Below are 9,870 nucleotides of genomic sequence, written 5' to 3'. Positions count from 1 at the left end.
TGCGCGAGTGAGCGAGCTGTAGGTAGAGAGGAAGATCTAGACACAGACACACAGAGGGTGTGGAGAGCAAGCAGCTCTCTGTCTCTCTGACTCTCACACTGTCTTCTGTCTCTCGCTCCTTCTCACTCACTCTCACACTCTGTCTTCTCTCTCCCCCTCCACGTGCACGCTTGTTTATGCTGCTGCTGCTGAGTTTTTGTCACTTTTCTTTTCTTTGTTAGTTTGAAATTCCCCAGGGGGGAAGTGCACCGTTCCCAGAGGCACTGCAATACCGGGTCGATGCGTGGAGTGGACGGAGCAAGCCCCTATTCCATCTCCCTGTTCCAAAAATCAATTTAATATATGGTCCCCAGATAAGGGACGTATCAGATATTAAACTGATAAGAACAGATACTACACTTGATCTTAGCCAAAAGGCCGAGAAGCGATGCCGGCGCGGCCCTTGAGTCGCCCGCATCCTGCCCGGGCTCTGGTGTTTAGATTGAAGCAGGAGGCCTGGCAGAGTGCTTGCTGCCCTGCCCCGCTGGCAGCCCTGGCCCGGGTCGTCTGGAATCGATCGTCGTGCTCGACAGCTGTCACCTCGCTGGTCGGCGGTGAGTCGGACTTGTCAGAGGCTATGTAAATCTGCCAGTGATCCACCAATGGTCGGGGAGGGAGGCTGGGCCTGTTAGGGCCGACGTCATTGGCAGAGGCTGCCGGCTGCCGGCTGAGGCTCAGCAGCTAGCTGCGCGAGCGAGGGACGATCTGTCCTCTCCGTGGCCCCAGGAGAGACGGCCGTCGTGCAGCCCACCCCGCCCGCTTTGGGACAGAGCAGGCGGGGCGGGCGGCTCTGCGCGTGCGTGCGACATCGTGGCCGTCGGCTGGGATGGGAAGTTTCCTCACTTGCCCCGCTCTCTGTCCTCCTGGCCGTGGGAGGCTGGTCATGCTGTCCTGTCCGCAGGGGGAGTGGAAGCAGGCCGCTCGACCCTCCCTGCAAGGCCGTCCCCTCCCCGCACTCGACGGCGAGAGCGCGCCTCCTCTGGGCTATGAGCCGAGCCGTCTGCTTGCCGAGGCTGTGCTCTGCCGGGAAGCGAGAAAACGGAAGGGTGGCGGCGCCGGCCGGCGGCTCAAGACCGGCGCGACGGTGGTGGACGTGGGTGGCCAAAGTCGGCGGTCAGAAAGGCCTCCTGGCTAGCATGGGGAGAAGAGGAGGATGTCGTCTACAGGTGTGGCTGAGGGCAGACAATGGGTGTGCTCTGCAAGGCGAAGGCTAAATTGCAGCCGTTGTTGACACCTCTGTGGCTGATTTATTTGATGTGCAATTCCGATTGTCGAGTGGCTGAGAGAAGCTGTCCGAGTTGCAGACTTTGCGTCTGCACAGGTTATCATGGGGAAGTTTCTCTCCCCCCCACCCACCTTCTTCTGACCAATTGAGTTTGTCCCCTTGTTGTCATTGTCATCGTCTTGACCTTGATGCATAGCAAACTGTTTAGCAGTGGCAGGCAGGCAGGGTCTCTCTTACATGACAGACTGACTGGTTATGCAGCCAGCGGGGTGGGTGCTTGCATGTAGAAACGGGAGGGGGAGAGTGAGGGAGGAAGGGGGCGGGCACGCGTGGCAAGAGGAAATCTGTGTAGCGGACCGACGGTGGCGCTGGTGCCCCACTGCTCTGATTGGCAGGTGTGATTTTGCCCGGCATCATCCCTCGGTCGTGGAGCGTGCGGGCGAGCGCTGTGGACTGAAAGTGGTATTGATTATCGCCTTGGTTCTGAAACAGGAAAAGTGTGAAGAGAAAGCAGGAGCCGGCCCCCAGCGCTAACGGCAGCCAGCAGCCACGCGAGGTAAATGCCGCGAGTGCTGACAGATGGGAGCGGCCGGCGGCCGTGGCCGCAGTGTGGAAGGTGGCGGCAGCTAGCCGTGACAGGACACAGGGCAGAGCTCCCTGAGTGCGTGAAGCACGGCGACGTGGACGGACGCGGCAACGGTGGAGACGGCGCCGAGCGGGTACGCCTAAGTGTGAGAGGTTTGAGTGAGTGAGTGGCCTTGGAAAATGATGAAAGTTAGAAACACAGAGTGGTGGAGCACAGTACAGGCAGGCAGGCAGGCAGGCCGTTGGGCCCACAGTGTTGCCTTCTTCCAGCCGGCTTGTCAGCCAGGGTACCATTCTTTATCTTCCTCTCTGGGGAGGGGGGAGCATTCTAAATTCCACTTTCTAAATTTCTCTCTGGGAGAAATTTATCCCTAACATTCTGCTGATTGCCCTGCTAGAGACCCCTAAGCATGGAGCAGTCGTCCATACATACATACATGTATTTCCCTGCAGACAGATGATCCCAATTCAGAGGCGAGGCGGAAATTGTAGCCTTGTAGCCTGATAATTTGCCCTTCCCCAATGAAGAAGTGTTGCTGTCTGCCCTCTGTGATTGTATCCTTTTGCAGATAATGGTTAAGGCCAGGCAGGCAGACAGGCCAGGCCCAGGGAGCGAGCGGCGGTCAGTGTCCGCCTGCCCTCCCCCAGGTGCTCTGAGCCTCTGAGAGATGTGAGAGCTTGACTGAGCCGGTCGGTCATAGACAATGCAGGATAGACAGTAGGTGCAGGAGTTGGCCATTCGGCCCTTCTAGGCAGCGCCGCCATTCACTGTCATCATGGCTAAGGATAGATGATCAGTAGTACCCCGTTGCTGCCCTCTCCCCCATATCCCTTGAGCCTCGAATGTAATGGCTGGGGGTGGGCCGGCGGGGGTATGGGGCACAAGGTAGAGAATGTCATGACAGAGCAGATAGGCAGGCAGCTAGACGAATCAGAATGGAGGTTTTGGAGCAGGGAAGAAGGAAGCAAGAGAGAGCGAGAGAAAGAAGGAAGCAAGCGAGAGAGAGAGAGAGAGAGAGAGAGAGAAAGAAATCCGGGCCAGACGGATGAGGCCAGGACAGGTAGGCAGGCAGAGTTTTTTTTTTGCTGATGGTACGTATGGCTGGGTGGTGATTTTTGTCACGGCATGGCACGGCGCTGCTGAGCTGAATCTGGTGCGGAAGGCGGTGGCAGATGCGGATGGTGCGCACGGGGCAGAAGAAGGGAGCAGGAGCACCGGGCCCTGCCGTTTGTTGCGCTGGCGCCCCCACCCAGTTCTCCGTAGCGGGGCACCCATCTGTCACACCCTCCCTCCCTCGCTCGCTCGCTCGGATGGCTTGTCCCAGTCGGCCGGGTCGATTTGAATGAGCCTGTCCGTCTGGCCGGCTGCTGAAAGAAACGGTGAAATTGCAGCCGAGCGAGTGAGTGGATATCAGTCGCCCGTCTGTCGGTCGGTGGGTCGGTCGCGTCTGTCTTTGGCTCCTTTGTAAGGGAGCAAGCAGCTGAGAAGAAGAGAAAAGGAGAGAGAGAAAGAGCGCAGGAGAGAAAAGGCCTTTCAGCCCGCTCGACTCTGGTGCTGAGCTTGGTGCAGCCAGCAGCCAAGCCGAGCAAGCAGGCCAGGCATCAGAAGGGATGATGTGCAGAGCAGCTTGCTGCAGGAATGCCAAGTGGTATTCCGTGCTTCGGAAAGCTGGTGAAGCGCAGCGCCTTGGCTGCAGCACCTACCTGATGTGAGATGCAGTCGATCTTAGCGGGACGGCCTAGATATAATGCCAGTGCTGCTGTTGAGTTGGCTACAGATTGCGCGAGTGAGCGAGCTGTAGGTAGAGAGGAAGATCTAGACACAGACACACAGAGGGTGTGGAGAGCAAGCAGCTCTCTGTCTCTCTGACTCTCACACTGCCTTCTGTCTCTCGCTCCTTCTCACTCACTCTCACACTCTGTCTTCTCTCTCCCCCTCCACGTGCACGCTTGTTTATGCTGCTGCTGCTGAGTTTTTGTCACTTTTCTTTTCTTTGTTAGTTTGAAATTCCCCAGGGGGGAAGTGCACCGTTCCCAGAGGCACTGCAATACCGGGTCGATGCGTGGAGTGGACGGAGCAAGCCCCTATTCCATCTCCCTGTTCCAAAAATCAATTTAATATATGGTCCCCAGATAAGGGACGTATCAGATATTAAACTGATAAGAACAGATACTACACTTGATCTTAGCCAAAAGGCCGAGAAGCGATGCCGGCGCGGCCCTTGAGTCGCCCGCATCCTGCCCGGGCTCTGGTGTTTAGATTGAAGCAGGAGGCCTGGCAGAGTGCTTGCTGCCCTGCCCCGCTGGCAGCCCTGGCCCGGGTCGTCTGGAATCGATCGTCGTGCTCGACAGCTGTCACCTCGCTGGTCGGCGGTGAGTCGGACTTGTCAGAGGCTATGTAAATCTGCCAGTGATCCACCAATGGTCGGGGAGGGAGGCTGGGCCTGTTAGGGCCGACGTCATTGGCAGAGGCTGCCGGCTGCCGGCTGAGGCTCAGCAGCTAGCTGCGCGAGCGAGGGACGATCTGTCCTCTCCGTGGCCCCAGGAGAGACGGCCGTCGTGCAGCCCACCCCGCCCGCTTTGGGACAGAGCAGGCGGGGCGGGCGGCTCTGCGCGTGCGTGCGACATCGTGGCCGTCGGCTGGGATGGGAAGTTTCCTCACTTGCCCCGCTCTCTGTCCTCCTGGCCGTGGGAGGCTGGTCATGCTGTCCTGTCCGCAGGGGGAGTGGAAGCAGGCCGCTCGACCCTCCCTGCAAGGCCGTCCCCTCCCCGCACTCGACGGCGAGAGCGCGCCTCCTCTGGGCTATGAGCCGAGCCGTCTGCTTGCCGAGGCTGTGCTCTGCCGGGAAGCGAGAAAACGGAAGGGTGGCGGCGCCGGCCGGCGGCTCAAGACCGGCGCGACGGTGGTGGACGTGGGTGGCCAAAGTCGGCGGTCAGAAAGGCCTCCTGGCTAGCATGGGGAGAAGAGGAGGATGTCGTCTACAGGTGTGGCTGAGGGCAGACAATGGGTGTGCTCTGCAAGGCGAAGGCTAAATTGCAGCCGTTGTTGACACCTCTGTGGCTGATTTATTTGATGTGCAATTCCGATTGTCGAGTGGCTGAGAGAAGCTGTCCGAGTTGCAGACTTTGCGTCTGCACAGGTTATCATGGGGAAGTTTCTCTCCCCCCCACCCACCTTCTTCTGACCAATTGAGTTTGTCCCCTTGTTGTCATTGTCATCGTCTTGACCTTGATGCATAGCAAACTGTTTAGCAGTGGCAGGCAGGCAGGGTCTCTCTTACATGACAGACTGACTGGTTATGCAGCCAGCGGGGTGGGTGCTTGCATGTAGAAACGGGAGGGGGAGAGTGAGGGAGGAAGGGGGCGGGCACGCGTGGCAAGAGGAAATCTGTGTAGCGGACCGACGGTGGCGCTGGTGCCCCACTGCTCTGATTGGCAGGTGTGATTTTGCCCGGCATCATCCCTCGGTCGTGGAGCGTGCGGGCGAGCGCTGTGGACTGAAAGTGGTATTGATTATCGCCTTGGTTCTGAAACAGGAAAAGTGTGAAGAGAAAGCAGGAGCCGGCCCCCAGCGCTAACGGCAGCCAGCAGCCACGCGAGGTAAATGCCGCGAGTGCTGACAGATGGGAGCGGCCGGCGGCCGTGGCCGCAGTGTGGAAGGTGGCGGCAGCTAGCCGTGACAGGACACAGGGCAGAGCTCCCTGAGTGCGTGAAGCACGGCGACGTGGACGGACGCGGCAACGGTGGAGACGGCGCCGAGCGGGTACGCCTAAGTGTGAGAGGTTTGAGTGAGTGAGTGGCCTTGGAAAATGATGAAAGTTAGAAACACAGAGTGGTGGAGCACAGTACAGGCAGGCAGGCAGGCAGGCCGTTGGGCCCACAGTGTTGCCTTCTTCCAGCCGGCTTGTCAGCCAGGGTACCATTCTTTATCTTCCTCTCTGGGGAGGGGGGAGCATTCTAAATTCCACTTTCTAAATTTCTCTCTGGGAGAAATTTATCCCTAACATTCTGCTGATTGCCCTGCTAGAGACCCCTAAGCATGGAGCAGTCGTCCATACATACATACATGTATTTCCCTGCAGACAGATGATCCCAATTCAGAGGCGAGGCGGAAATTGTAGCCTTGTAGCCTGATAATTTGCCCTTCCCCAATGAAGAAGTGTTGCTGTCTGCCCTCTGTGATTGTATCCTTTTGCAGATAATGGTTAAGGCCAGGCAGGCAGACAGGCCAGGCCCAGGGAGCGAGCGGCGGTCAGTGTCCGCCTGCCCTCCCCCAGGTGCTCTGAGCCTCTGAGAGATGTGAGAGCTTGACTGAGCCGGTCGGTCATAGACAATGCAGGATAGACAGTAGGTGCAGGAGTTGGCCATTCGGCCCTTCTAGGCAGCACCGCCATTCACTGTCATCATGGCTAAGGATAGACGATCAGTAGTACCCCGTTGCTGCCCTCTCCCCCATATCCCTTGAGCCTCGAATGTAATGGCTGGGGGTGGGCCGGCGGGGGTATGGGGCACAAGGTAGAGAATGTCATGACAGAGCAGATAGGCAGGCAGCTAGACGAATCAGAATGGAGGTTTTGGAGCAGGGAAGAAGGAAGCAAGAGAGAGCGAGAGAAAGAAGGAAGCAAGCGAGAGAGAGAGAGAGAGAGAGAAAAAGAAATCCGGGCCAGACGGATGAGGCCAGGACAGGTAGGCAGGCAGAGTTTTTTTTTGCTGATGGTGCGTATGGCTGGGTGGTGATTTTTGTCACGGCATGGCACGGCGCTGCTGAGCTGAATCTGGTGCGGAAGGCGGTGGGAGATGCGGATGGTGCGCACGGGGCAGAAGAAGGGAGCAGGAGCACCGGGCCCTGCCGTTTGTTGCGCTGGCGCCCCCACCCAGTTCTCCGTAGCCGGGCACCCATCTGTCACACCCTCCCTCCCTCGCTCGCTCGCTCGGATGGCTTGTCCCAGTCGGCCGGGTCGATTTGAATGAGCCTGTCCGTCTGGCCGGCTGCTGAAAGAAACGGTGAAATTGCAGCCGAGCGAGTGAGTGGATATCAGTCGCCCGTCTGTCGGTCGGTGGGTCGGTCGCGTCTGTCTTTGGCTCCTTTGTAAGGGAGCAAGCAGCTGAGAAGAAGAGAAAAGGAGAGAGAGAAAGAGCGCAGGAGAGAAAAGGCCTTTCAGCCCGCTCGACTCTGGTGCTGAGCTTGGTGCAGCCAGCAGCCAAGCCGAGCAAGCAGGCCAGGCATCAGAAGGGATGATGTGCAGAGCAGCTTGCTGCAGGAATGCCAAGTGGTATTCCGTCCTTCGGAAAGCTGGTGAAGCGCAGCGCCTTGGCTGCAGCACCTACCTGATGTGAGATGCAGTCGATCTTAGCGGGACGGCCTAGATATAATGCCAGTGCTGCTGTTGAGTTGGCTACAGATTGCGCGAGTGAGCGAGCTGTAGGTAGAGAGGAAGATCTAGACACAGACACACAGAGGGTGTGGAGAGCAAGCAGCTCTCTGTCTCTCTGACTCTCACACTGTCTTCTGTCTCTCGCTCCTTCTCACTCACTCTCACACTCTGTCTTCTCTCTCCCCCTCCACGTGCACGCTTGTTTATGCTGCTGCTGCTGAGTTTTTGTCACTTTTCTTTTCTTTGTTAGTTTGAAATTCCCCAGGGGGGAAGTGCACCGTTCCCAGAGGCACTGCAATACCGGGTCGATGCGTGGAGTGGACGGAGCAAGCCCCTATTCCATCTCCCTGTTCCAAAAATCAATTTAATATATGGTCCCCAGATAAGGGACGTATCAGATATTAAACTGATAAGAACAGATACTACACTTGATCTTAGCCAAAAGGCCGAGAAGCGATGCCGGCGCGGCCCTTGAGTCGCCCGCATCCTGCCCGGGCTCTGGTGTTTAGATTGAAGCAGGAGGCCTGGCAGAGTGCTTGCTGCCCTGCCCCGCTGGCAGCCCTGGCCCGGGTCGTCTGGAATCGATCGTCGTGCTCGACAGCTGTCACCTCGCTGGTCGGCGGTGAGTCGGACTTGTCAGAGGCTATGTAAATCTGCCAGTGATCCACCAATGGTCGGGGAGGGAGGCTGGGCCTGTTAGGGCCGACGTCATTGGCAGAGGCTGCCGGCTGCCGGCTGAGGCTCAGCAGCTAGCTGCGCGAGCGAGGGACGATCTGTCCTCTCCGTGGCCCCAGGAGAGACGGCCGTCGTGCAGCCCACCCCGCCCGCTTTGGGACAGAGCAGGCGGGGCGGGCGGCTCTGCGCGTGCGTGCGACATCGTGGCCGTCGGCTGGGATGGGAAGTTTCCTCACTTGCCCCGCTCTCTGTCCTCCTGGCCGTGGGAGGCTGGTCATGCTGTCCTGTCCGCAGGGGGAGTGGAAGCAGGCCGCTCGACCCTCCCTGCAAGGCCGTCCCCTCCCCGCACTCGACGGCGAGAGCGCGCCTCCTCTGGGCTATGAGCCGAGCCGTCTGCTTGCCGAGGCTGTGCTCTGCCGGGAAGCGAGAAAACGGAAGGGTGGCGGCGCCGGCCGGCGGCTCAAGACCGGCGCGACGGTGGTGGACGTGGGTGGCCAAAGTCGGCGGTCAGAAAGGCCTCCTGGCTAGCATGGGGAGAAGAGGAGGATGTCGTCTACAGGTGTGGCTGAGGGCAGACAATGGGTGTGCTCTGCAAGGCGAAGGCTAAATTGCAGCCGTTGTTGACACCTCTGTGGCTGATTTATTTGATGTGCAATTCCGATTGTCGAGTGGCTGAGAGAAGCTGTCCGAGTTGCAGACTTTGCGTCTGCACAGGTTATCATGGGGAAGTTTCTCTCCCCCCCACCCACCTTCTTCTGACCAATTGAGTTTGTCCCCTTGTTGTCATTGTCATCGTCTTGACCTTGATGCATAGCAAACTGTTTAGCAGTGGCAGGCAGGCAGGGTCTCTCTTACATGACAGACTGACTGGTTATGCAGCCAGCGGGGTGGGTGCTTGCATGTAGAAACGGGAGGGGGAGAGTGAGGGAGGAAGGGGGCGGGCACGCGTGGCAAGAGGAAATCTGTGTAGCGGACCGACGGTGGCGCTGGTGCCCCACTGCTCTGATTGGCAGGTGTGATTTTGCCCGGCATCATCCCTCGGTCGTGGAGCGTGCGGGCGAGCGCTGTGGACTGAAAGTGGTATTGATTATCGCCTTGGTTCTGAAACAGGAAAAGTGTGAAGAGAAAGCAGGAGCCGGCCCCCAGCGCTAACGGCAGCCAGCAGCCACGCGAGGTAAATGCCGCGAGTGCTGACAGATGGGAGCGGCCGGCGGCCGTGGCCGCAGTGTGGAAGGTGGCGGCAGCTAGCCGTGACAGGACACAGGGCAGAGCTCCCTGAGTGCGTGAAGCACGGCGACGTGGACGGACGCGGCAACGGTGGAGACGGCGCCGAGCGGGTACGCCTAAGTGTGAGAGGTTTGAGTGAGTGAGTGGCCTTGGAAAATGATGAAAGTTAGAAACACAGAGTGGTGGAGCACAGTACAGGCAGGCAGGCAGGCAGGCCGTTGGGCCCACAGTGTTGCCTTCTTCCAGCCGGCTTGTCAGCCAGGGTACCATTCTTTATCTTCCTCTCTGGGGAGGGGGGAGCATTCTAAATTCCACTTTCTAAATTTCTCTCTGGGAGAAATTTATCCCTAACATTCTGCTGATTGCCCTGCTAGAGACCCCTAAGCATGGAGCAGTCGTCCATACATACATACATGTATTTCCCTGCAGACAGATGATCCCAATTCAGAGGCGAGGCGGAAATTGTAGCCTTGTAGCCTGATAATTTGCCCTTCCCCAATGAAGAAGTGTTGCTGTCTGCCCTCTGTGATTGTATCCTTTTGCAGATAATGGTTAAGGCCAGGCAGGCAGACAGGCCAGGCCCAGGGAGCGAGCGGCGGTCAGTGTCCGCCTGCCCTCCCCCAGGTGCTCTGAGCCTCTGAGAGATGTGAGAGCTTGACTGAGCCGGTCGGTCATAGACAATGCAGGATAGACAGTAGGTGCAGGAGTTGGCCATTCGGCCCTTCTAGGCAGCGCCGCCATTCA

The 9,870-nt window shown here is 58.4% G+C and overlaps 3 non-coding genes across 3 annotated transcripts; all 3 read right to left on the bottom strand.

The window, feature by feature from the left end:
* Nucleotides 1-238: 238 nt before the first annotated feature.
* LOC132383291 (U2 spliceosomal RNA) lies at nt 239-429 on the bottom strand. The gene has a single exon (XR_009508608.1). It is a non-coding gene; the product is annotated as a U2 spliceosomal RNA (small nuclear RNA).
* A 3,438-nt stretch (nt 430-3,867) lies between these two features.
* Nucleotides 3,868-4,058, bottom strand: LOC132383290 (U2 spliceosomal RNA). Its single transcript, XR_009508607.1, has one exon. It is a non-coding gene; the product is annotated as a U2 spliceosomal RNA (small nuclear RNA).
* Nucleotides 4,059-7,491: 3,433 nt separating this feature from the next.
* On the bottom strand, nt 7,492-7,682 carry LOC132383289 (U2 spliceosomal RNA). Its single transcript, XR_009508606.1, has one exon. It is a non-coding gene; the product is annotated as a U2 spliceosomal RNA (small nuclear RNA).
* Nucleotides 7,683-9,870: the final 2,188 nt, after the last annotated feature.

The sequence above is a fragment of the Hypanus sabinus genome, chromosome 29 (genome assembly GCF_030144855.1).
Source record: "Hypanus sabinus isolate sHypSab1 chromosome 29, sHypSab1.hap1, whole genome shotgun sequence".
Taxonomy (NCBI): domain Eukaryota; kingdom Metazoa; phylum Chordata; class Chondrichthyes; order Myliobatiformes; family Dasyatidae; genus Hypanus; species Hypanus sabinus.
This window is presented reverse-complemented; position numbering and strand designations above follow the sequence as displayed.